Source organism: Pithys albifrons, chromosome 4 (genome assembly GCF_047495875.1).
Source record: "Pithys albifrons albifrons isolate INPA30051 chromosome 4, PitAlb_v1, whole genome shotgun sequence".
Lineage (NCBI taxonomy): Eukaryota > Metazoa > Chordata > Aves > Passeriformes > Thamnophilidae > Pithys > Pithys albifrons.
In genome coordinates, this window is record NC_092461.1 from 69,469,480 (window position 1) to 69,496,687 (window position 27,208).

General features: G+C 38.8%; 1 protein-coding gene across 5 annotated transcripts in view; it reads left to right on the forward strand.

The window, feature by feature from the left end:
• The first annotated feature begins 13,038 nt into the window (after positions 1-13,038).
• RB1CC1 (RB1 inducible coiled-coil 1) overlaps positions 13,039-27,208 on the forward strand; it is a 73,671-nt gene continuing 59,501 nt past the window's right edge. For 3 of the 5 annotated variants that reach the window (XM_071554540.1, XM_071554544.1, XM_071554541.1), the window contains exons 1-2: positions 13,039-13,328; positions 25,906-26,024. The gene's annotated coding sequence lies outside the window, so the exon portion shown is untranslated. Of the gene's footprint in view, positions 13,329-15,118; positions 15,201-22,472; positions 22,606-25,905; positions 26,025-27,208 lie in introns of those variants that run through there. The other 2 variants (XM_071554542.1, XM_071554543.1) reach the window with 2 other exon arrangements.

Below are 27,208 nucleotides of genomic sequence, written 5' to 3' on the forward strand. Positions count from 1 at the left end.
TTTCAGCTTGTGCAGTGAAGAACAGACCCATATTCATAACTTGTATGTTTAAGCCTTACTCTTCATAAACACATATGTTTATAATTTTAATTAGTAATATGGCACTGACAATATCTGATCACCTTTTCAAGGAAATATTTGTTAGTTTTCAGAAGAAAAGATCATATTAACTTGTTTTTACCTACATGTACTTGCCACAGCCACATGATCAAAGCCAGTTTTCATTTCCCAAGATTCAAATACTGCACAAGTTATTCTGAGTAAAGTGAGGAATATGTTCATGTATGTGAAAGGAAACAGGACGAAAGATAAACATAAATAACCTGAGATGTTGTAAATCTCTTTAGCCCTGGTGAAATTAGCCTCAAGGAACAATGGCCCCAGACACTTAAAATGACAAACTTAATGGAGGGCATTAATATCTGTTCTTGAGTGTAAGGTTGGTGCCAAATGTACATTACCTGTTTATTTTGTAAATGTTACTCCAAGGGCAAAAGGCAGTTTAGTGAAGCTAAATAACCTAAATTAACATATGGGCAATTTAATAACATAAAAAATATTAATAAAAGTGTGATTTTAAAGAAAGATGTTTAAAAAGTTGGCTTTAAAAAAAACACACGAAAAACAAAACAGAAAACAACAAAACCTATCAATTATTCTTTGAATAATAATAATAATAATAGAACAGATAAATGTTGCACTTATATTAAAGTATCAAAAGGAACAGATCCATATTTATCTGCTTATCCTTGCAACATAGTAGCAATATTTTCACAAGTTCAGCTGAAGGAAGCTGGATTGGTGTCCATACAATTTAAGATTAAAAAAATAATAAAGGCCTTATAAAAATTCCATTTAAAAATATTTATTTGGCAGTTCGTGGAAGACTAAACTAAACTCAACATTTGTGATTAGGGTAGATACTGAACTTAAAAAGGTAAGAAGAATAAAGATATCAGTTTGTTTAACATTACTGTTATTAACACTTTTCTTCCTGTATTTACTACATATAGAAGTGAGCAACGACATTTAGCAGCTTTCAATGGGCAAAAACTCTCACATTGTCATCATCTTTCAGTTGGCTTACTGTAATGAGTGGTGATGTCTGATTATGGAATCCTGCTTAGTGTTAGAATCAGATGAATGGAAGGTGATTTTTAAGACTCAGTATGCCCTCAGAGAGGTCTATGTGGCAAATTCCATGACAATTGGAATCTAGTGAAATTTGTGCATTATTTATTTTTCCTTCTATTGCTTCATCTAGTGATTAACAAAATTACAGTAGCTTAAGGTTATAAAAGCATTTTTACTAATTTTCTGTAAAAAACCCAATTTATTCTATAAATTTGAACTGTCATTTCCTTGCTGAGAGAAAATCTAATAGCAACTTTGGAATTCAGTAGAAAATACCTCACCAGAGATGACTGTCCCACCTAAACTGTTGTTTTAAGAAAAAAAAAGTTATAATTTTTTTGTTGTGCTTGTCTTTGATTTTTAAACACAGTCACTTACTTTGATCAGAACATGTCTTGGAACCCATTAAGCAGCTCAAGCACCTTCAATCCTTTGTGAAATTATTTATATGTATCTAGTATAATATCTCAGTATCAGTACTTAAACTTTTGATGTTTGCTACATTGGACCTCTAAATTTCTACTTGCTGTTTGTTAGAACATTAGAAATATTCAAGAATATGACTTCTGGAAATATTAAGAGACTTTCAGACAACTTCACAATCATTTGACTCTAAAAGAAACAGAACAAAGATAGCTAACCTTCTGAAAACCCTCTTAACCTCACAAAGGATTCCACATACTATATTTTGCATTGGAATTCAGAAGATATTCCTAATATTGGCTTTTAATAAAATATAACAAAAGGTAAATCTATCCTTGCTAAATGAGAGATTGAAAAAATAATTTAGAACCAATCAGAGAGAAAGAAAGAAATTACACAGGAATGGCATACAGGTTGCTAGACCATTGTGTTATTTTTCTTATATATATTCTTTTTTCTGTTCCAGGATTGCTGTCCTACTCTTAAAAAATTTCTAAAAAAATAAAAAAAATAAAAGAATTATTTTAAAAATATTTAGTATAAACAAAATCTAAAAGAAAGTGCGAAAACTTGTGGAAATCAGGCATAATTCACATCGTGTATGATTAAAGAATTTTAAAAAGCAATTCCTATCACTACCCTCTGAGACCTCCAACACTTGCTATGAGACAGATTAAAAATGTGAAGACTACCAATGACCTCTAGTGTTGAGGTTTCAGCACTGCAAAATACTGTAGGGAATAAACCGCTTCTAGATTTCCTTTGAGCTTGTATAAGAAGTGGGATTTTTTTTTTTCTACTACATATTAAAACAAAAGTCTACAGCTTCAGTGAAATATGAAAAATTGTCTTCAGGAACAAATCACCACAGCAGGGTGGTTACAGAAGATCATATGAAATTTGTTGTGAAATTCTTGCATGGCTTACCTGAGGATTCAGAGGTACTGCACAAACATAGCTGAATGGAAATCATAAAGTGGTCTTCTGAGATTTTCTAGGGCTTGCTCTGGTCAACAAACACTGAAGAGAGTAATATTTCTGAATCTAATTCCACTTTTGGATCTTGCTTGCTTTCACTCATCACTTTTTTCTTCTTAATCTTTCTTTCTTTTTTTTTTTAATAACACTGCTGAGCTATTCCTTTACAGTTATATGAGATTTCATGTGCTCTTTAGCACTTTGATTTTTTTAATGCCTCTATTTTATTGCTTCTTCCCATATCAATGTGGATATGTTTGGGTTTGGTTTTTTTCAGAGTACCTCTGTGCAGTACTCTAGCCAATCTTTATCTGAAATCTGAGATTATTTTTATCATAGATTTTGAGAAATGTAACCCTATAATTAGGGAGAAAGTTACCATAAAACATCTTGCCAAGTGTTTGACTCTGTTAGTTGTAAATTGGTTGCTGCACTGTTGGTGCCATAACTGCAACAAACAGAGCTCAGGCTTGGTTAGGCTATTATGAATTTCCTCTTCACTGGCTTTGCAGCCTTGCCTGAGCCATATGATGTTTTGCACAGTTGCGTAAAGCAAGTTCCACTCTGCCTCTGTGATGTGAAATCCCATATAGAGCATTAGCAGTGTGTGTTGATTCTAAAACTAGTTGAGTGCAGTAAAATTCCCAAACACCCTGATTCATGTTAGAATATACTTCACAAAAAAAAAAAAAATTATGAGGCACAATGATCTTAAGGGTGCATGGAAAAAAGAATAGGCTTTTGGAGATGGTAGTCTGGAGAATTTCTGAATTACAGACAGTTACAGGAAATCCTTGAATTTCTATGTAGCTCTGGAGACCATAATGAAAACCAAGCTTAACCACATTCATATTTTAAGAAGCATTTGGGAAAGACCAGGGATTTCTCATATTCTGTACCCCAAACAAACTCACAGGTTGAATTAGTGCTTAGAGGAATATTAAACAAAATTCTTTGTGACAGTTTCTCCAGCTGTCTTTAAAAAATAATCTCCTAACTTAGCTGGGAAAAAAATCAACAATTTCTTCCGAAGATAAATCTAGTTCAATTGATTCTTCAGCTGGGTTTTGTGACTCTTTGAAGACGACCAATACATTTTGTCTCACATTCAGAACAGGTATATTTTGCTAAGATTAGGGGACATATGCAAACTCGGCAATTCCTTTTGCCTACTTTTCCAGAAATAAAAGTAATGAGAAAAGTAAATCTGAAAAGACACACACAAAGAAAAATGTAAATGAAAATTGAGTATCTTTGAAAGGATTTAATAAGCAGACTAAAAGCTCAGACTCCACTGCTAAAAGCCTATCCAGATTCACCAGTTATATGAAAATATAGTTCAGGATTAAAAAACCAGCAGTAACAAAACTAATCAGTATTACATAAAAGCAGATGAAAAAGAACTGATAGGAGTAATGTGAACTGGAAGTTTTGAAATATGGCCCATAGCCAATCAAGGCAGGGGTCAGTTGCTCTTTTTTTTCCTAAAGTCCTAGAACTAAGCACTGATATTAATAACAAGGTGCTGAAACTATTAATAACATGAAAATTGTCTGCTGCTAAGAAAGTTACTGGACAGACACAGAATTTTTAAGTCCAGGTAACCTGGAATTGCACACTGTGGTCCACTAAAGCTAGTATTATAAAAACATAAAAATCAGGGAAACTTCAGAAGACTGGAAGTAGTAATGTTAGGGAAATGTTCAAAAAGGGCAAATAGATAAAACTCCTTAATCTTTAGTCTGACATGATGTTTATAACTCACTTTTTCTTTATGATGTTAACAGTTCAAGTCAGTTAATACAGATAGAAGGATTAAGAACAGTTAATGTTGCTCAGAAAGGTTCAGTGAAAATGGATTCAAACCAGTACCTTTTAATTGACTGGGATTATGCATTTGAGGAAACAACATACAAACTGCTTGCTGAAGTTAATTTCTTCACTGTTAAATATGGAACAATGACAAACTTTATGCACAAACTTGATTTTGTACCCACAGTGTAAAAAAAAAAATAAAGAAAAGCAAAACCTCAATCCAGTCTTCAAGGAAACAGGGATATTGTGCCAGGAGCAGGGATTTGGGGCAACTCTAGCTGAAACCACAGGCCACAAGCCAGCCAGCATCACAGCAGCTGGCCTGAAAATGTACATCACCTGGCACTCCAGAGACCATGTATTTTTCTTTCTTTACTGTGCTCAGATAATTAGGCAGGTATTGATCCCTATTACCTCTCACTTGCTTATTTCATTAGAAGAGAGTAATCTGTAATTAGTAGAGATTTTTATGTATTAGTTTCTGTTTGGCCATCCTCTATACATTGGAGTATAAATATACTAAATGTGATAATTTTAGAAATGCTTTTTAGAAAGTCATTAATTTAAGAGCTTTGGATATCCTTAGCTTCAAAACACCCTACCACAATCTCCAGCTCTCCAAACAATTTCTGTCTACACAGATTTGAACAATTGATACATGCTTTTAAAATGCATAGGAAACATAAATGGTGTGATCAAACCAGCAGTCATCTGAGCTGCTGTGCTGGAAAGTGCAAGTGAAAAGCAAATTCCAAAGCTGCAAAGCTCTGAAAGAGGATTCTACCAGCACCCACGCCTGATATCATCAATGAATATAAAATAGCTCCTACGAGTGAGTAATGAATGCAAGTGCTCTCAGAATAGTCAGTTTTCTTTTTTATTTTTTCTTGAAAATGATTTAAAACCTAGTTTAAATTAGCCGACACCAATACTATCTTTTAAAATAATATAACTAGGTACCTAGAAATGTTTGAAAGGTGTAGCCTCTTCTGGAGATGCAAAGAATGATCATTTCAGTGTACTTAGTTCAGCATTTCAGTTTACTCTGTTAATTGAGGTCAATGACTAATTCTTTGAATTGAGACTCTGGGAGCTGTAAAAAAAAAAAAAAAAGTCAGGTTTTTTTCTATTCCATTCAGAAATAAAAATGAAAGAAAAAGGGCAGAACGCTCTAAGGTACAAGAACAAAGGACAAAAATTAATTCAATATGTTAATATTCAGTTAAAAATCATCTTTATGCAAGTACAAAGTGGGTTTTATTTATTTGATTTAAGGCTCTTACCTGAATTAAATATATTAATAAAATATATTAAACCAAGTGTTTCTCTACCTTGAATTTCCAGTTTGTGCTACTAGAATTGGGAAAGTGAGGGGAATTTTGATGCTTATTTAAAAAGGCAATTAGTCCCCATTAACAAAACATAACCCCCCCCAAATGTCTAAACTATCAACGCAGATTAAATATAACCATGTTTTTCTAGCCTTTAAAAAACAGACTGCACATGAAAATTTAAATATATGAATCTAAATGAGTGGATATAGTCTTAGAAGTGTTCAAGTTTGGCTCTCTGGAATGCCTGATGAGGTACATTTCTAGGCCAGCTACTGTGATGTTGGCTGGCCTGGGGCCTGTGGTTTCAGCTGGAGATGTGAAAATTCCTGCTCCTGGCACGGCACTGCCATTTGCATCTGGATTCCCGTATTGTTCCAGGGGTTACAGTGAAAAGCATGTCCACTTCCAGGGCTAAGGGAGGAGCGGAAGCCTCACAGGTATGCCTGCACCCCTTAGTTTATAAACTCTTATGGTTACAGAAGCAGGGAAGTGGCTGATGGAAATCATGAAAGAATCAGAGTATGTCACTTGTGAACAGAAAGACCTTTAGATAATAAGAATGCTATTTCATAAATGGGGACAGCATATCCTGTTTCATAATTGTAAAAAAACCCAAAGCAAAACAAAACAAAACAAAACAAAACAAAAAATGATCAGGTTTCTAGCAATGTAGGCTAAAATATCTACCTATATAATTAATTTTATTGTTAGCACAAATTAAACTTAAAATTTATGATTGTGTATGTGAACAAGGACACCTGCACTGATTAAGAAGGAGCTCCTGGATAAAAACAAACAGAAAATGGGAGCCTACAGAGGGTGGAAGCAAGGACAAGTAACCTGGAAGGAATATTGAGATATTGTCCCAGCACCCAGGGATAAGATTATGACTACTAAAGCCCTGATAGAATTAAACTTAGCCAGAGATCTCAAGGATAACAAGAAAAGCTTCTGCAGGTACATCAGGATAAAAGAAAGACTAGGGAAAATGTTGGTCCTCTCCAGAAGGAAATGGGGAAGCTAGTTACCTGGAATATGGAGAATGTTGAGGCACTCAGTGACTTTTTTTGCCTCAGTTTTCACTGGCAATTGCTCCAGCCACACCACCTGAGTTGCAGAAGACAAATGCAGGCACTGGAAGAATGAAGAACTGCCCGCTTTAGGAGAAGATCAGGCTCAAAGCCATCTCAGGAACTTGAAGGTGCACAAGTCCATGATGAGATGTACCCACAAATCCTGAGGGAAGTAGCATAAGAAGTGGCTAAGCCACTTTCCATCATATTTGAGAAGTCATGGCAGTCTGGTGAAGCTCCTACACACTGGAAAAGGGGAAGCAAATCCCCCATTTTTAAAAAGGGAAGAAAAGAATACAGGTCTATGACTAACACAGATTTGCTCGCCAGCATCTCCCTAACTCCAACCCTTACTAAAGCTCTAAGAAATCAGAAAAGCTTTTTACAATGAGGGTGGTAAAACACTGGAACAGGTTGCCCAGAGAGATGGTGGATGTCCCATCCCTAGAAACATTCAAGGTCAGGTTGGATGGTACTCTTGGCAACCTGGTCTAGTTGAAGGTGTCCCTACCCACGGCAGGGGAGTTGGAACCAGATGGTCTTTAAGGTCTTTTCTAATCCAAAGCATTCTATGATTCTATGAACATGACTGAAGTGCTTTAGTATAAAAACCCAAAGCTGACAGACATTAAAAAATGGGAATTCTATTCTCAGTAATACTAAATATCCAGTAATACTAATACAGCAATACCTTTCTATAAATGTAGTATTTAAATGTAGTATTACCATTGTTCCATGTAGTCTTCTTGCTTGGCCTTGTTGTGTTCAGTATCATCTTTGTGTTGAGAATTGGTGGTGTGTGAAGGTCCAGTTGGTACATTATACAAATGGAGCCTTGTAAAAGAAAATGCACAGCAGGTAATTTTTCTAGGATTATTCAGGCTTGCCTGTTTTACAATGACAGCTTCTGTCCTTAACCACTTTTGAGAGTATGTCTATTCTGACTTATTTTATCTGAGGCTCAAATGCTCTTTACATACTTCTACCCAGGACCAAGAACTGATCTCATAACCTAAATGTAAAATTGAAACTATCCCCTTCTTACAAGGAACTTTGGCAGCAAACAACAAAAATCACCTATGAATTCAAAACCTGTATAGTCAGAATTACTGAAACATACTGAGAAGCCACACAATGTTAAAATCACTGGTTAGGAATGATGCATAAAGAGGTCAGAAGGAGTGGCATGCTTTCAAAATGGCATCAGCTGCTCTTGAGTCACTGACCATTCAAAAACAAATACTGATTGCTTATGGATCAGTCAGTGCTCTGGGAAAGAAGCAAGAGATGAGATAGTCCTTGGTGTTTGCTATGGACTGCCAGGCTACATAAAGGGTAATTGAAATTCTTGAAGTCTCTCTTGAAACATGCTGGAGCACTTATGCTGTTGGAGATTGGTATTTACTTTGCGTATTCCAGTTCAGAACGGTAATATATACTTTGTGCCTTAAAAAAATACTGTTTTTTGAAGTGGTTTTTTAGTTGCAGGAAGACTTAAATTGAAAATGAATAGTTATTGAAGATTACTTTCTAAAATGCCACAAAGCATCAACAGAGAAGGAAGGAACTTGGCTTTAAAACATCCGCCTGATTTAGCAGGAAAATGAATGCAACTGTGTCCAGTATTTGAAAAAGGGGGAACCCCCCCCCTAAAAAAAGCTCGACAAGAACAAAATCAAGGGAAATTGATGAAGATTGCAATGTGTTCTGGTTTTGACTGGGACAGAATTAATTTACCTATTAGTAGCTGGTACAGTGCTGTGGTTTTTTTATTTAGTGTGAGAATAATGTTGATAACACGCTGATGGTTTAGTTGTTGCTACGCAGTGTTTACCGCAAGTCAAGGACTTTTCAGTTTCCCAGGCTCTGACAGTGAGCAGGTGCTCAAGAAGCCAGGAGGGAGCAGGGCCAGGACAGCTGACCTGAACTGGTCAAAGGGATATTCCATACCAGAGACAGTTATCCTCAATATATAAACTGGGGGAAGTTGAGGCTGGAAGGGGCTGCTTACTGCTCAGTGCGGGGCTGGGCATCAGTCAGCGGGTAGCGAGCAATTGTATTAGGCTTCAATTGTCTGTCTCGGGTTTTATTTCTCTCTTTTTTTTTCCTCCCTTTCCATTACTACTACTATAATTTTTATTATTTTTTATGTATGTATTTTTAATTTCAGTTATAAAGCCATTTCTATCTCAATCTACAGGTTTTACACTTTTTTCTTGATTCTTCTCCCCATCTCACTGGGGATGGGGTCTGTGTGAGCAAGCAGCTTTGTGGTACATACGTGGCCAGCTGGGGTTAAGCCAAGACACAACAGTGAGGGAAGCAGAAGTACACAGGGAGAATTTATGGCAAGCAGAGCTAACGAAAATAGGAAGATGTGGTTTTACAAGTACATTTGGAACTAAATAAATACTGACAGTATTGTTCCATTACTGGCATGGCAGATAAGAGTCATACAGAAAAACTGTCACCAGACCTCATTCTGGTACTGTGGGACTGTGCCCCTTGCCCATGGCAGTACCCCTGTCTTCCTTGCTGCCAGCCTTTGCTTCCAGCTTGCCTTCCCTTGAAGAGCAGCCTGCTCTTTTTGCTCTCTGACTACAGCTCCATAAACATGTAGTTTAAAAGAGACACTTGGTATAAAAAATTTGGCATCCAAAATTAAAAGCACACAGTGAAAAAACTCCTTCCAACTTCTTTTCCGCTTTACAGAATGTGAAAAAAATATAGAGGCAGATCCTAACACTATCTTGAAAGAATAACAACCTACATTTGGTACAGCACTTTGAAAAAGTGAAGAATTACCAGCAACCTTGATTCAATGCTTTATTTTTGTATACCCTGGAGCAAAAGAATCTCATAAAATACAGCTTTTCTAGGATAGAAGTGCTAGATATAGTGTTAAATTTTAGGTTTTGTTCAGACAGGCTTATGAAAAAACCTGTAATTAGTTGTTCGGCATGAAGTGTCTCTGGATCACTTTGAGAGGAAACAACATAATGAAATGTTACAAGAACAAGCCAGAACAACCTGCTCTGCTAGCAGCGCTTTGCTTACTCCTCCTAATTGAAGTTCCTGCTTCAGTCCAGCCTGAGCTGCCTCTCAAATCAACCAACAGTTGACCCACATGAGCAGTAAAAAAGGGAACAATGCCTAAATGCCTGAAGGTTACCCACAGTAGTTTCTCCTCAAGAGAATTTTAATGAGACTTACTGGTGCTTCAAGCTTACTAAACCTCAAATCTGTTTTTTATCTCTGTTTTTAGCATGAATGGCACTTGCTCTGTCAAGTTCTAGCTGGATATCATTCCCCTCACACTAAAGATTGGTCCTTTATCCCAAAGAATTTATGAAGAAGACCATTTCAGGAGATGCAAAAAGCAGAAGTCGGTATCAGTAGAACTAAAATAACACAACTTTGACATAATCAGTGTTATATTACAGAAAGCTGCCTTGAATTACTTGGATACTTGTATTATATTTCCCATTACATCTGTTCATCCGAGTACTGATGTCTTCTCAGGTCCATGCATTCTTTTAGTCTGAAGTGCCGAAGGCGACTTTCAGAATGTGGATAATTTGGACACATCTCCCAACAAGCTGCAAAGTTGGGGAGTACTTGTTTATGGCAACTGAGGGTAGAGTAGCCATGTTTACTTTTAAAAGTGGTATTTTCCAAGAAATACCTGTCTGGACAGGCTGTGACTATTCAACACTGTCTTTAACATGTCAAACAGGCAGATAGCTCTCCAGCATAGCAGAGGTAGCTACTAAGAGTTTACTGTGAAAACCACAAACCTGGTCCAGCTTGTGAGAAGTGGTAGGCTTACAAGCTGGTGAACTAGAAGTAAAAATAAAATTAGCCAAAGGGCTGTGTATATGTTTAAACACACCTAAAAGGAAACTTTTGTGAGGGGAAGACAATGCTTTATATAATGAGCCTAGGTATTTTACTGAATGCATAGAATCACAGAATCATAGAATGGCCTTGGTTGAAAGGAGACTTTAAGGATCACCTAGTTCCAACTCACATACTGTGGGCAGGAACACCTTTCACTAGACCAGGTTGTTCAAAGACTCATCCATCCTGGCCTAGAGCACTTCCAGGGATGGGGCATCCATATTATCCCTGGGCCAACTTGCTCCAGCTCTCACAGGAAAGAATTTTTTCCTGATATCTAAACCTACTGGAAAGGGTAATTAGGTCACATAGAAGCCTTCACTTCTCTAGGCTGTAAAAACCCAAATTGTCTCAGCCTTTTCTCGTAAGAGAGATGCTCTATTCCTCTAATCAGCCTGGTGGCCTCCTCTGGACTCACTCCAGCAGGTCACTGTCTTTTGCAATCCTCTTCTGATGTGCAGAGTATATTCTATATCTGAATATACTCTGGCTGCAATATTATGCTTTGACTTTCCTATATTCCATGACCTGCTGCCTATGGTGCATGTTATAGAAGAGGTCATGGTGAGGTGGCAGGGAAGGTATAATCCAGCTGTATGCTGTGCTCAAGGGACCTTGGCTGTAGGATGTTTGTAATGCCAGTGTCATGATCCCCACCTGCAGTTCTGAGCCAACCAAGCCCCTTACTTGTACCCCTCTCCAATTTGCTCTTCTCTGATGTATGTGGAAATGTCCTCATCTCAAAGAAAAGTTCTGCAGGCTAAGCCTCTAAAGAAACTTGTAATAAAAGTGAAACTAAAAAGTGACGTGTGTGAAGTTCACTTTTGTTTTCTTGGACGGGAATAAGAGACCAGTTCTCACCCTACTACTCATGGGCTGCTTTGTGTCAAAAGCTCTCCAAGCTCCCACAGGGGCCCATCCTCCTCTACAGGGAGGGAAGGAGGCACCATGGAGCCTGGCCTGGGCTGTGAGCACACCTGGGGCCACCCTGTCCTGATGCTGTGGGGGATGAGTTCAGCGTTTAATAAATGTGGACAAGGGGCTGCCACCGACCCTGCCTCACATGGTGGGGTAACCTGTCAGATTTATAGGTGTGAAACTTTAATGCTGCCTAGCATCTGGAAAAGCAAACAGCCATAGTGTTAAATGCTGAAGTGATAGCCATTGCCTATAGCAGGAAAAATAATAAAGTGACAGAGAGTCCTTGATTCCCGTGCTATGAGTTCTTCTTTTATTTATCCACAGTTTATCCTTGCTAGCAGGTATCATCTTTAAATCTTTAAAAAAATTAACGTGTGTTTAGGAAACAGACATAGCATTTGGTTGGACTGGCCTTGGTGATCTAACCTTTTAAAGTGACAGGTGATATGTAGAAGTGTGGTAGAAACATATCTGTGTAGCTGGGAGTTATGTTTCGTAGCAAAAGTATTTGGTAAGTTTCTTTACAGAAACTCACATTTTTGTATTTGTTCAGTGTGTAATGAAGTATTACAAGACATCCAAAAACATCTAAACATCTTTTTTAAGGATTTTTTTAGTTCAAAATGTCAGTGAAGCGCATAAAAGTTATCTCAGTTCAATTTTTACAATAAAACTCAAACCACATGGAACAGATTTCTAAACCTCTCTGTACTTTTCCTAAATCCCTGATCTCTTGTCATCTCAGAGTAAAATGAAGTGCTGGGGTAAGGCCAAGAGCACAACTCCTAAAGGCCAGTTGTATCCTGGGCTGCATCCAAGCAGCATGTCCAGCAGGTTGTGGGCCGGGATTCTGCTGCTCTGCTCTGGTGACACCCACCTGGAGTGCTGCAGCCAGCTCTGGGAAACACACTGCCCTGTTGGAGTGAGGCCAGAGGGCCACCAACGTGATCGGAGGGATGGGGCACCTCTCCTGTGAGGAAAAGCCGAGTTTGGTTTGTTCAGCCTGGAGAAGTGCAGAGCTTTGGGGTGACCTCATTGTGGCCTTCCCGTACCTGAGGGGAACTTACGAGGAAAGATGGGACAAGACTATTTACAAGAGCATGTAGTGACAGGGCAAGGCTGGACGGACTCAAACTGAAAGAGAGTAGATTTAGATTAGATATTAGGAAAAAATTCTTTGCTATGAGGGCGGTGATGCACTGAACTAGTTGCCCAGAGAAGCTGTGGAGGCCCTATCGCTGGAAGTGTTCAAGGTCAGGCTGGATGGAGCTCCGGTCCAGCGGAAGGTGTTCCTGTCCCTGCCAGAGGGGCTGACTCTCCACAATCTCCCGGTCCCTTCCACCCCGAGCCATTCACCGCTCCCGCCCGGCCCCGCGCGCCGCCGCCGCCGCTTCCGCCGCGCGGTCCCTCCCGCGCACCGCCCCTCCCGGCAGCCCTCGCGCCGGAAGCGGCTGACGACAACAACAAACACCGGCGGCGGCGGCGGCGGCTGCGCCAGGCAGGGCTGCCCCGCGTCCCTCGTCCCTCTTCCCGCTCCCTGCTCCCCGCTGCCCCGCGCCCGCCCGGCCCGCTCTCCCGCCTCTCCCCGCCCGGGCACCGCCGAGGCGCTGCGTGCCCCCGCGGACCCGCCGGGCCCGGCCGCGCGGCGCGGGGGGGACGCGCCGCCGCCGCCGCCGCAGCAGCAGCAGTAGCAGTAGCAGCAGCAGCAGCAGGGGCAGGATGCGCGGCGCTGCCTGCGCGGGACCCTCCGGTGAGTGTGAGCGCTGCCCGTGGATCTCCCCCCGCCGCCCCGCTCGGCCCCGCCCCGCCGCGGGGAAGGCGGGGACTCCGGTACCGGGAGGGCGGCCTTGGCAAGGGGCGGCGGTCGCGGTCTTGGGCGCGGGGTTGTGTTCGTGGGGCCGGCGACAGAGAGCCGGAAGGCGGCGGGAAAGGGGTTGCGGAGGATCGGGATTCCGCTGCTGGTGCCGGGGCGGCGGAATGACCCCTGCGCAGCTGGTGGGGAGCAGGGCCGGGGCGGGGGCTCCCAGCCCACAGCGGGAGCCGCGCCGGGCGGGCCCGGGTGTTGCCCCCCTGCCCTGCGCTCCACTGCAGGGCGAGGGACTCGCTGTGAAGTTACTACAAGGAATGACTCAGCCTGGCAGCGCCTCCGTGCTCGCCGTCAGCGGCGGTCAGGAGAGCGCCGTGCAGAAGCGTTGTGTGTTTACAAACGTTGTTCTGCCTTTCCCTCCGTTGTTTACTTGTTCCTGCTTCCGAGGAAGCATGTGTCGTGGGCTGGATTTTCCCTTCGGTTTCTCCTTAATGCTTTCCAGTGGACTTTCAGGCTGTTGGTGCTGGTGTTTCGTTCTCATTGACCCCCAAAGTACTGGCTGCCAGTGATTGAGAGGTAGAAATGTTAATATAAATGCTGGGAGAATTAAATGAGCTGATCTTTCTAATGCTCATGTTTCTTACCTAACGTCATCTAGACAGGAAACAAGAAGTCACGTTCCTGAGGTACTCAGATCCGACCCAGAAATGTTAGTTTAGACCTCATATAGCCTTAGCTTTTTTCTCTTGTGTCATTTGTTTTTTTGCCTAAAGTAATTACATGTTATGTTCTGGCCATGAGCCATTTCTTGTGGTTCATATTATAAGCTTTCACCTTTATTTCTTTATGGGAAAGAATAAGGAGATTAAGACTTGTCTTGTTTTTTTTCTTTTTCCTTCTACTCACATAAATGTGTGTCAGTAGTAGTTTGTGCCATTGGCTGTATGGAAGAACTTAGAATTCTGAAGGTGTGTTTGATTGTATGGTAAAAGATACCTCAGTAATGCTGGAGTAATAATGAGGGTGGAAAAACATGCTTCTTACAGTTGGAGTTTTTACAGCTGAGAAGTTCTGTGAGGAATACTATACACTATAAATAGAATCAGAATCATAGAATAGTTTGAGTTGAAAGGAACCTTAAAGATCATTTAGCTCTAACCTCTCTTCCATGGGCAGAGAGACACCTTCCAGTAGTCCAGGTTGCTCAAAACTCTATTCAGCCTGTCCCTGAACAATTCCGGGGATGGGACATCCAGAACTTCTCAGGGCAACCTATTCTACTGTCTCAGCACCCTTTCAGTAAGGAATTTCTTCCAAATATCCAATCTAAACTAATCCTCTTTCAATTTACAGCCATTGCTCCTTGTCCTGTTCCATACGTAGCCTTGTAAAAAGTCCATCTCCATGGAAATACTTAATATTGATGAAATATTACAAAATTGCAGTATATTTAAGTCATGAACTTTAAGAATGTTTAATCTGTAGCTCCCTTGGAAGTTTTCAAAAGATGAAGCACATGAAGAAAGGACCTTCCTTACTGTTATCTGATGCTCTACTTTTGTGCCAAGAAGCAAATAGTAACAAGAAAGAAATTAGCTATTTAAGCATCATTAGGTTTAGTTTAAATGAAAGTGCAGAGTATGTGTTTGTAGATTTGTAAGTGCTGTCTGGAACTAAAAGTGGTTTTATTTTGTCATGTTGGCAGTAGTAAAGAAAACAACTTGCTGAAGAACACGAGGTTAAGGGACCTCAGCTGCGCCAGTTAGAGAGCTAGAAATATGAACAGGATCTTTTGGGATAATGGATCATTGTAAGGTAGGCGTGACTGTGCTCTGGAAGTACATTAATATTGAACCCTGTGTGCAAGTAGCTGTGTGTTTTGTAGATGGTAAAATAGCAATCTCTCTTACATTTTGTGTTGTTTTGAACTTGTAGTCAGCACAGATTGGGGTTAGTAGTCTTGGAGATCATATTCAAGGGCCTGTCTCTCTCCCCATGTCAGGTTACTATATTTATAATTAGAAGAGCATGCAGCAGACTTGCCCTGTGACTGGAGAAGAGGGCAAGGGTTATTTTGAGGTCTTTTGTGGTGTCCGTTTAGAAAACAGTGTGTCCCTGCATGTTGTTTGAGCAAATCTAAGGTTACAAAGCCTTGCAAAATTTAAGGTGAAAAACATAATTTCTAAACTGTTAGTACATTTCTTAGAACTTCAGTTATTCTGATTAATTAGGGTGTTGAGCTTATGTTGGGGTGGCAGAGTAACACATGTTGATTTGCTCTTTTTGGTAAGAGAGTGGCAGTTACAGGAGGAGCACTTGAAAGAATTTTGCTGTGTGTTATCCTGTTGAGTATATTCTCATCAGTGTGTTCTTAAGTCTTTATTTGGTTTTAAACTAGCATTTAGTTTCTGTAGAAGACTGGCTCATAGTGGTATGAGGCTCTTGAGAGAAAGGATTGGGTTCATTCTAATGTTGTGGTAAAGGGAAACAAGTTAAAATGAAAAACTGTAGTGTGTGTGCCCAGCTGTCACAGGAGCTACTTCAGTCATTTGGATACTGCCCAAGCAGTCATGTGTCTCCTGCATATGAAATATTGCTCAGGAAAGTTGTGCTCCTGATTTTTGGTTCACAGCTCAATGACAAATATGAACAGTTTCTGATGAGGAGGAGGGGAGAAAAAAGCTAATACCTTACTACTTTCAAGGGCCCTGTTAATGGTTAGCATTCTGATGCAAAGTTGTTAATCAGTATTATTGAGTAGCAAACACTTGATTAGAAGATGCCAACTCGTGTAATAAGGTATTATACTGCAGGGCCTGATTGAATGCCCTGATACCAAACAGGCCAAAGAAAAAATCACTGATACATAGATTACTAATCTAATGCAAGAATTACACAGTGTCTATTTTCTAGCTGTTTTGTCAGAGTAATGAATTTGGTGTACACAGTGAAAGATCCTTACATTAATTTTTTGTTGCAAAAGTCTACAGCCTGATTAATGGTGATAAAGGAATTGCTAGCAGTTATTTTTGTGAGATAATTAGCAGTCTGTGGTTGTACAAAAGTCACTTGTCTGTTTATGAGTTAATTCATATTGCAGATCCACTCTTTAGTTTTGAGTTTAGTTCAAACAGAAGTTGGAAAACATCATAGCCATGTACTGGCATTTTCTATCCCTATTTGTAAGAAAGGTTGAAAGTGGATATTCTTTTCTAATGGGATTCATGCATAACTAAGTTGTTAAGAATACATAAATAGGGTCTCAGTATCAGTTGTTGGTAGCTGTTGATAAACATGAAAAAAATTCTTGATACATCATTTTCATTCAGAGATTGAGATGGGGATGGTCAGGAGAAACATCAGGGACATCAGGGCAATTTTTGCTTGTCTTCTGTCCATCTCTAGGTGGGTATTTTTTTTTGTTGTTCAGGTTTTCAGTCCATGGTTTCAGCAGGATTCTGAGCTTACAGTAGCAGCTCAAGCAATGGCTCAGTGTAGCTTTTTATGTCCATCCAAGATGCTGACACTTTCTTTTGGAAACAGATTTTGCAGCTGGGACTGTTGTCTTTATTGCATCGAGGTGAAACAATTACAGCGTGCTATATATAAAGCTCTAGTAGTTTGTTCATCTAGAAAATGAGATGTTACAGATGTGGTAGCCTGCTTTCTGTGTGGAATGGCTTCAGTGCTATATGAATTTCTTTCTGACCTGCATTAAATAATGTTCTAATGAGTCTGACTCCAGAATATGCTTTTATTTTCTCTTTGGCAAATAGCTAATGTTTTCTTGCCTCCTAAGACTTACTTTTGAAACAGTATTTTTGCTTTTTCAGATTAGGAAAGTTGTGGTGAAATAGTGTAATCAGTATTGCATGCTCTTTCTATTTGGAGGGATTAGGTGGAACTAATATCTGTGTGATACATCAATCTTCATTATTATTCCTGAAGTTGTGTTTGACAGGCCAGTATGCTGTTTTTCTTTTGAACAGATTGAAAGCATTATGTATTTTAGAGGTAGAAAGCAGCATTGAAGAACTAAGGGACAGTTACTTGTGTCATTGATTCAAAAAATCATACTGCTCTTAGTGAAGCTAAAATATAAATTCTGTGAGAGTTGCACTCTGCTAAGGTCTGATTATTTCTGAAGATGTGAGATAGCTGTTTTTAAATTCACAAATTTTATTTTGATTTTGTGTTCAAGTTCTCTTTTGTAACTGACTTATCTGACATTTTTTGGTATGACTGTACATGCTCATGCTACATTCTGTAAAACATGCTCTTCTCTGTGTTGTGGTTATGGCTTTAGTTCTTTTTGCTCTTTATTATTTGAATGGCGTTTTTTTCCTGATGTAGCAGTGACTCTTAATGTCAGTGGTCTATGTCCTGCTTTATTTTGAGTTTGTTGAAACCAAGTAGCTGTGCTGTTATGTCGAAAATGGGGAAATTTAACCCTTATTTATTGTAGTTGTGCTTAGGATAGACAGTTCTTACAGACAAAGTGGTACTTTTGTTTATACAGTTTTCCTTCCATCCTCCAGAGTGTATATTTTTATTAAATTCAGATGAAGCAGAGATTCTTATATAAGAATATATTGTGTAACTGGACTAGAAGCTCTCTTCTAATACGTTGTGCTTATGCTGTATTGCAAGTATTCTACTAGTAAACTTAGAGTGACTTATTTGTCTATTTAAAAATATTCTTTACAAGTACTGGAGCTGTCTGCTGGTTGAAAGAGACTTGATTCTCATCCAGTGAATGGTTTAAAACTATGACTCAAAATTCTCAGTTCTGAATGAAGGGGAGGAGTAATGTGTAAACTTTACTGTATATTTTATGTGAAGGGCTCGGTGGTAAAATACCTGTAAACTTCAAAAAGCAAATGTAGTGTAACAGCAATTTCATGTGCATGTTATGGCTGCAAACAGCACAACCAGGGTTTGGTAAAGAGGAGTTTTAATACATCTGCTGTTGAGTTGTGTTTTCCATTGGTTTTCTTGGGGTTTGTTTTGGTGAGGTTGTGTAGTTCCATGGAGGGATTTATTAGTGCCACTTGTCAGCTGTTTTAAACTAGCAAAGACTTTTATCCCAGAAACATAAAGAAGGGCAGATGAAAATTAGGAAACACTTTCTTGAGATAAGAGACAATTCAATATTCTACAAACACATCCTGCAGCTTTTCTCCTTTCTTGACACATTGATGTTAACTTCCTTCAGATTGATGCCAGTAGAGATCTGAAGGTGATTTGTAATTATGTGACCTCCAGCAAGAATCTAGACATGATTTCTGCATATGTATTCCTAGGGAGGTGGTGGGTTGTACTGGCTGTGCATTTCACTGATAGTCCTTTACTTACCTGTGTCAGATACCACTGCAATAAAAAAGAATGTTGATGAATAGCAGGCAGTTTATGGGTTACATGTGAATTATAAGTAACTTAAAAATGAGAAATTTGAGAAATTCCATCTTTAGATCATGAAAGTTCAAATGTGAATTGTATAGATATCAGTATGAATAAGAAAAATTTAAACAAGTTTGGAAGTTGCAAATCATTTGGGTAGTTTACCAAGATGGTGGTGGATTTCCTTATTACTGGAAAACTTTAATGTTATTTGAAAACATGATTGCTAATTAATAAAATCAATTCAGGAAGAATCTGTGATTATTATATAGGGAGTCAGACTGAATCACAAGGATCTTTACTTGTCTTACATTTCATTATTGTCAATCTTTTGCTTTCTTTTCTGTCTGTAGGTTTTTCATTTCTGTGAAATAAATTCCATTTGATCAGTTTTAATTTCTGTGATTTCATCTTTTAAAGTAGGTCTGGCCAGGAGTTTTCTCTTTTTCGCATAAAAGCGAAGCAGAAGTTGTAGCGTTATGATGGTGTATCTAGAGAGGGCAGGACTGGCTAAGTGGCCTCTTAGATTATATTTTGAGAAACTGTCCTGAATTGCATCTGTAGTAATTGCCCATTTTTAAGTTCTCTTAGCCTGGTGTTTAGTAGGATGCTGGCTTTTTATTATTAGGTTTCCATTAATAAGAAGCAATCTGTTAGTAACTGAGAATGGTATGGGCAGTTAGGAGTGTGAGTGATGCCTTCTGAAAATTCTCACTTGTCGTCTTGCATGATGGTTTTGATGTTTGGTGCCCTCTGTATGCACTGGCCTCTTTCTAGCCTTAGTTCAAGTGTATCAGTTTGTGGGGCTGTGTAGTGAACCATATCATGCAATCCATTTGAGCCATCAGCATCGTGGGGAAGGGAGCTGTTTCTAACCTGTTACAGCCATGCAATCCAGTTTATTCCATAGAATTATGGACAGTTGCACCACTGAAAGCTGGTGCAGGGAAAAAGGAGCAGGAGACCTGGTTGAGGAAAGGTATTCATAAATCTGGTGCTCTTTCTTTGACTGGTGTTTGTGGTCTTGGTTAGCCAGAGAGAGTTGGTGGAAGAACCATTGGTGCTGACTTGTCTGACTTCAGTGTAAGAAAGAAAGGAATTTTTGTTGTCTGTTTCTTGAAGAACTGTTTCCAAACACTGTAAGTTTTTACATGCTAATTATTTTTAGGAGTATATGTCTGCAGGGAGAACCTTCCCACCAGTATGGAGTCAGTCACTAACTTGAATAAAACCACCTGAAGCTCCTTGTACCCAAGAGCACCATTCTTTGCAAAGTGAATGTGTTCATTTCTGTAATTGGAGGGAGGCTTGTACTCTGTGCGTGCTTTTGAAATGGCAAAATTATACATTACAAAAAGAAAAATCTGACAAAGCCTTCAGTTAACTTTTTCTAAAACCAAGGCACAGACAGCTGTGGAAAGACTTGTTTTCATCAATTAAAAACATTTAAAAAAAGGAAAGAAAGATAAAGGATACTGCAGGCTGTTTCCTAGAAATGAGATTGTCAGAAATCCTTTGTTTGTTTTGTGACTTGCACCTGCTAACTGAGGCGCAGAAGTTTGACTGTCTGTCATGTAGGAGATGGGAGGTTTTGAAATATGGTGTAAAATTGTGCTTGACTGTTGGAGGAGAAAAACTTTTGTCTGATCTGTTATATGGATTGTGTTTTGGCAGCTCCTCAACTCAGGGAAAACAGCAGTGTAAATAGATGCTAGCCATCAGATCTCAAGTTTTATAATTATGTGCAAACGGAATCATGTCACAGTGCCTAATAATGTGCTTCTTGCCTCACGTACGTGTTTGAAAGTATTGCTTTCCTAGAATTCACAATCTAAGTTTTGTCTGAACTTGCAAGAAGCTCCGTTGTTTTGGGCCACACCAATTTCAAAGCTGCATCAAAGCGTGCAATGTTTTCTTGCCTGTCCAGATGCAGTTGGTTTTGATCTCCTGCTGTTTCACTGTTGATGCTGTTGAGGGTCTGTGAAGGCATTGCAGCAGAATAATACTAACTCAGGTATTTAGTATTGTATAAACCGTTTCACCTTAAAGGAGAGGGAAGGAGGAAGAAGCTTCTCATACTATGAAATACTGAATTTACTGGCTTCTGAAATTTGTCTTTAGTCAATTGGGAAGTAGGGTAGGGGCTTAGGAATGTTTCCTGGTTGCTCTGAAGAATTGTAGCTTGGTTCTTGGATTGAGTGGAAAGGACTTGCTTTGCTGACCAGCAGCTGAGTTTGAGAGCTGTTAACACAGTGAGTGTTGGAGATACTGTAATTAAGTAACCGCCTCTGTGCCTGATGCACATCTCAACACAGTATAAATAGAGCTCCAGATGGCACCTTACAGATGTCAGGGATTGACAGCCTTTCTTTAAGACTACAGTGTGGCTTGAACATGAGGTTTATAGGCTTTGATGTAAGGTGATAATGGGAGATAGGATCTCCGCCTGCAGTAACATACATATACCATGGTGATTAGATGTGGTCTTTTGGTTAAATTTTTTTTGGAGGAGTGGGGGCTGAAACTGTTCTCTGCAATTGGGTCATGAGTAGCTCTACTATTTGTTCATCACACAGCTTAGCAGGGGTTTTTTTTGAGTTTTCCTTTTAAGTTTTTTAATTTCCTTTTAAAGCATATTTCCTGTCAACAGTTAGTTATCCAGAAAAAGGTGTCCATTTGCATTGTGTTTTAGAAACAACCATTTCTGTTGCATAAAGCATTAATAAAAAATGTGTGCCCTCAAAATAAAGGCATTCTTTTTATTCTTCTGGTGGTGGTAGTAGTAATCTGCAAAGTTAAGATGTTTCTGGTTGGATACATTGTTGCAGTATTAAAGAAAGGTTCTTGGAGTGTGCTTTAGGAGATGATCTTACAATTAACACAAAGAAAGGTGTTAGTTTCATTAAATTCAGCTTCACTTTCTGTTTTCATTTTCCTTTGATACTAGGATTTATGTGCTATAAAATACTCTGCTTGTGTGGTCTGCAAGTTGGAGCAAGAGAGCATTTTTTGAATAAAAACCCCAAAGGACGTGGAGGTAGAGGACAGGCTTTTAGAGGAAAACAAAATGGATTGTAAGGAGCATTCTGCACTGGTCTTCTACCTTTGTCTATTATGGAGTTGCCTAAGTCGAAGTGAAACAGGAAATCCTGCTTTAAAAGGAGAGGAGAAAGAGGTGAAATGACAGGAGATGCAGCATCTCAAAGGCAAACATTTAGATTTTTTATATGGAAATGAAGCACAGTTTAATAACATGTTAATGTGTTCCAAAGTTGACCCTCTCTCTCTAGAGGTAGTAAAGGTATATTCCCCTTGAGGTGAGATGTTATTCAAGAAGATATTTAGTGAATGAGGAATAGCACTGGAGTCTTTTTAAGCGTGTAATGACTTGTCAGCCTTTGCCTCAGATGAACTGCCCTTTTGACAGGCAGAAATTCTGCAGTGATGTCCTGTGAGACTCCTGACCCTTGTAATTGGGGTAACTCATTATGACTCATTTAGGAGACACTCTGTTAACGTGTAGTGTCACCTCAGCTGGTCTGCAGTAAGAAGAGAAACTTCTTTATTAGCAGCATACAGGTGATGATTATACAGAGCTATGTGAATGTCGAATAGCAATGTCGAATTACAGGCACTGAGTAAACACTGAGAGTCTTATGTTGATCAGGTAGTTCTGTCTGCTTTCAGATTTGAGACCCTTCCTACATAAGGGGGAAAGAGTTTGGACCTCTTGGTTCTATCTGACCTGGGAGATGAAGCATTAAGTATGACACTTGATGTCCAGATGTGTAGCAGTTCTTCCCTGGGAACAAAGAGCAAGGTACCTTAAACTCCTGATGTGTTGCTGTTGTAGATGGATTTTTAAACGACTGACTTTAAGGAAAGCCTTGACTTTGGCATTGTTCAATTTAACCTCTGTGGAGTTAAAGAAAAAATTATCAGTAATCTGTTTGTTTAAGTTTGGTTTGCAATCCATTTTACAAAGGAAGTATGGGAAATGAGATGTCAAAAGTCTGTGTATTAACTTGAGTAAGATAACATAGAGGCACGGTGACTAAACTGAAGTAGATTAATGTCCCTTTTGACCCAAACAGCATAAATGTGGATTTCTATCTTTGTCCTACTCTGAATGCCATGTCTCAGTGTTTGAGTTTGTGGTGCTGGAAAGAATTGTACCATGACACAAAGAAACAGTCAATATTAAGTAATGGAGTAGGGGTTCTACCCTTAAGAACAGATATGGATGGGTAATGTAGCCATAGGGTTACTTGTGGAGTTTTGTGAAACCTGTGATGCCTGTACTGTAATGGCAAAAGTGAGGGGTCTGTAAACAGGCCTTCATTTCCTTTTACAGATGTAACAGTGAGCATATTCTGAACTATGAAAGATACATATCAATACTTGTAAGCAATATGTGCTGAAAGTGTTGATCAACATAGACTTCAAGAGTAGTCAGTTGTTAAAGAGTTTATATTGTGTAGGAAAAGATTGCAGTAATGGCATTGCAATGTGAATACAATGCAGAGCAATGAAATAAATGTCACAACCAGCATAATGTATTCAGTGCTGGTTTTGGTGTTTCGTTAGCTAATGTAACAAATATGCATATTCTCAATTAATTATGGAAATTTTTCCTAGTTTGTGCTATTCTTTCTTACATCTCATTATTTTTCTTGTATTTATATCTACTATATCCTGTCTGCTCTGACACCTGTTACAGAAATTTCAAATGTTCAGCTGTTTTTTAATGATGTTACTGATAATTCATGGCAGTTCATGGTACAAACTTCCATCCCATAATTTGAAGGATCTAGTTTATATGGTAGCGTGGATCTCATGCTGCAAGTCACACAGTTTAAATGAATAATCTGGGCAGATTATTTGTGTGATTTATTTTTTTTCTGATTACATATTTAGCAGCTCTGTCTTCAGTAGCTGTCAAATTCTGTAATTGTTCAACCTCTGTTAAAATGGATTAAAATAATTTCAGCTCTGTAAGACCAAAAAACTTGAAACTTTTTACACTGTGTAACAGTTTAGTGGTAAAAGGACAAATTTTTAAAAACCCCTGGTAATTCTGCTAATGTCCTGTTGTGGTAACCCAAAAAGAAGCAGCAGAAAATGTTTATGGATATATTCTGTTGAAGCTTGATGGTGTGACTTTCACTCCAAGCTTATTTTAAGAATTTATGTCACTCATGAATAATATTCTGGAGTATTAGGAACAAACTTGAAGGCTAATTTGGCCTTGCTTGCTTGTTTGCAGTAACCTGACCTTTGAAGGAAAAGAAACTTAGGCAGCTGTACTGGGTGTTCATGCATTTCCCACCCCCCCGTAACTAATCTTGGACTCTGTTCAGTCAGACAGATGTTGTCCAGAGATGCAAGACTAGGGAGAGCTCTCAAAATTGATTTTCTTTCGGTACTGTGAAAACAGGCAGCTGGAGAGAGGCACTTGACATAGTCCCTGCTGAGGGGAGGGAGAGCTGCAGCCTGTCTGTGTTGGACATCAGTGAACCTCCAGGAGAGGCTGCTGTTAGAGGCATGTATTGTCTAAAACCCTTCTATACACAATTCCTCACTTCCTGAAAGTGTTCACTGAAGTTTTTGACAACCTTGGGAGTGAATTGTATGGGGATTTTTGGGGGGTGTGGTTTGAGGTTTTTTTAACAGCTAATCAATTTGTCCTTCCAGCGTTAATATAATTCTTTTCCTCCGGAATTGTTTGTTGAAATATTGAGTGGAAGAAACAGCACTTGTTTTTTTGTCTCCTTAATGGTTTCAAAGAAATCACAAGACTAGAGATTACAGTGTTGTGATCCTAGTTTGTGGCATGTTTCAGCAGTTTCATGCTAATGTGCATTACTTTGATCTAAAGCAAGTATTCATAAATTCATTTTGCTCAATTACAACTACTGACTGCTGATAGTTTAACTGGAGCAAGACACTTCAATTACTGTTTTTCTAATGGTAATAGTTAAACACATTGCTTATTTCCCTTTTATTGTACCTTCTGACAAAATGATGTGTGTTTTGCATAGGAGTAAAGAAGGAATGAGTGGGAGGGAGGAAGATAAATTCTCTGTTCCATGCCTGTAAAATATTTTTTCCTTTGTCATAAATTTTTCAAATTTGGGATGAAGTGTTTTTGATATAATGTTAGTACCATGACTTGTATAAAATGCTTTACACCTTCTAATGGTCTTTAGACTTCAGCAAGCCTATTTTTAGTAGTGGATTATCACCCTTTATAGTGCCTGATCTTCTCTGAAAGCTTGCTAGGGCATTAAAGTGATAGAAATAATGTTTGTTTGCAGTTTGGAATTTGATTGTGTACTTTTTTACTACCCTGAGCCCACCTCCTAATCAACATATTCCTTGCCAAGGGCTGTGCCTCCTTTGGCACTGCCACTTAACTGAAAACAGTTAAAAAGAGCTAGGGTGGCCTAAAAAAGATAACTTTTGCTGATCTGGCTCATTTTGATTGTTGTAGTTTCCATTGTAGTTTAAAAAGCAGTTCTGGAAGAGGAAGCCCCTGGCAAAGATGCCAGTGACAAGCAGCTGGGAATTTATTAGCAGGGGAAAAACAGTCTTAACACATTTTGAAAGTAGATCAGTGGCTTAGCATAGCAGGTTACCTTGTTTCAGGTAAGGAAGGCGATACTGATTCCTGAAGGAGTCTGTTGGAGGCAGCTGCAGGATAAGACAGTTCATTCAACAGCAGGTGCACCTGTACCTTTTGATGCTGGATTTTCTTAGATAAATTGAACGTGTTACGACTTTCTCTGTTGCTGTCAGCATCATCTTATCAAGATTCTGCACCAGTTCTGAACAGTAATCTCAGTTAATGGCAATGCAAGCCGTTCATTTTAGTGAACTAAATTTCTCTCCTCAAAAGTATCATGAACATTTTCTTTAAACAGAACTCATGAGCAAAAGTATTTAGGCGTGTAGCAGTTCTGGGCAGACTTGTAACTGGATAGCTTTCTTAATTAAACATACTACCACATAGTTATTTTTTTTGGTATTAACATACACAGATTTCTGGGTTAAATGCAATTATGACCATAAAGTCAAGACATTTTAATAACATCTGTAATTGCATTCCGTGTCTTTTCAGGTCTTCTCTGGCTTTGAAGAGCCATGCCACTCTGTTGCCAAAAATCGAGCAAAGTGAATGTGTGTGGTTACTCTCCTCTTGAATTTGAAGAAGGTGGTAACTTTGTATAGTGCCTGAAGGTAATTCTTTCTTTGCTTGAAGTTAAGAAGTTTGAGACTGCTGCTGTGTGGCAGATGCTGTCATAAACATTTTTGATCTTGATAATGTTTCTTCTTTCTGTGTTTTAGTTACGTTTGCCATTACGGTATGGAGGGTTAAATGATTAAAATTTCACTTTTTATGTGCAATGAACACATTCATATTCCACTTCAGCTTGTAACGTTTATATGAAAGCTGGGTAATTTACTAGTATTTTACTGTGCTTAGATGGAAAAGGGCTTTTTATTTTGCTGTGTGTTTTATGGTGCTTGCTTGAAATGTTGTATTATTTAATTCTTGTTTCTAATTTTACCTGGATCACAGTCAGAAATGCACCTTTTGTGAAAAGAAGCTTATGTGCATGAGACTGATCAATTTGGAAACATAGTGAAAAGAATTTAGTGATCAGTAATTGTTAGCTTGTTCTTGGTGTTCAGCAGTTTTTACCCATCTAATAACTTGGTTTATAGAGTATGTTCTTCTCTTTCCAATATGAAATGGAACTGGTGACTCTGAGTACAGTAGAGTTCAAGTGTAAGAACAACAAAACAATTCAGATCAAATTATTTAACTGGAGGTTTTATTTGATTTGTTCTGTTTCTGAAGCCTTGTTGTGAAAATGCAGGCTTTAAGGAGTTTATGTGCAGTAATTAATGCTTGAAAAGTGTTTGGAAAGCCACTCTCTTGTAAGAAGGCTTTTTTGGCTTTCTGAAATAATTATTCTGGCAAAACCTCTACCCCCTCCTCATTTTAATGGCATGTTTATTATTTTTCTATATGGTCTGTAAATTTTTCTGTGTGTAGGCAAAGACATAAATGCAAATTCAGGCTAATTTTGAGAGTAATACAATAAGTTGTGTAGACCTTGTATGTGTATTCAGGGAAAGAGAGATAACTCTTACTAGCTGTGTAGTAATTTGATCCAAGAAGTTTTTGTAATGCTATAAGAATATTACTGGCTGAGACTTTTACACGTCAACTTTTTGTAACTCCTTCCACATAAAAATTCAGGTTGTTAGTGACTGTAGTGTTATTCTGCAGCAACTTTGTTAGCGTGACAGAAATTACTTAAACTTCCTAGCTCCTATGGAGGAGAAGAGAAAAAGGCTTAGGAGTAAGGAGTATTTCAGTGATAAAATTTCGAATCTCAGTGTTTTATGAAGCA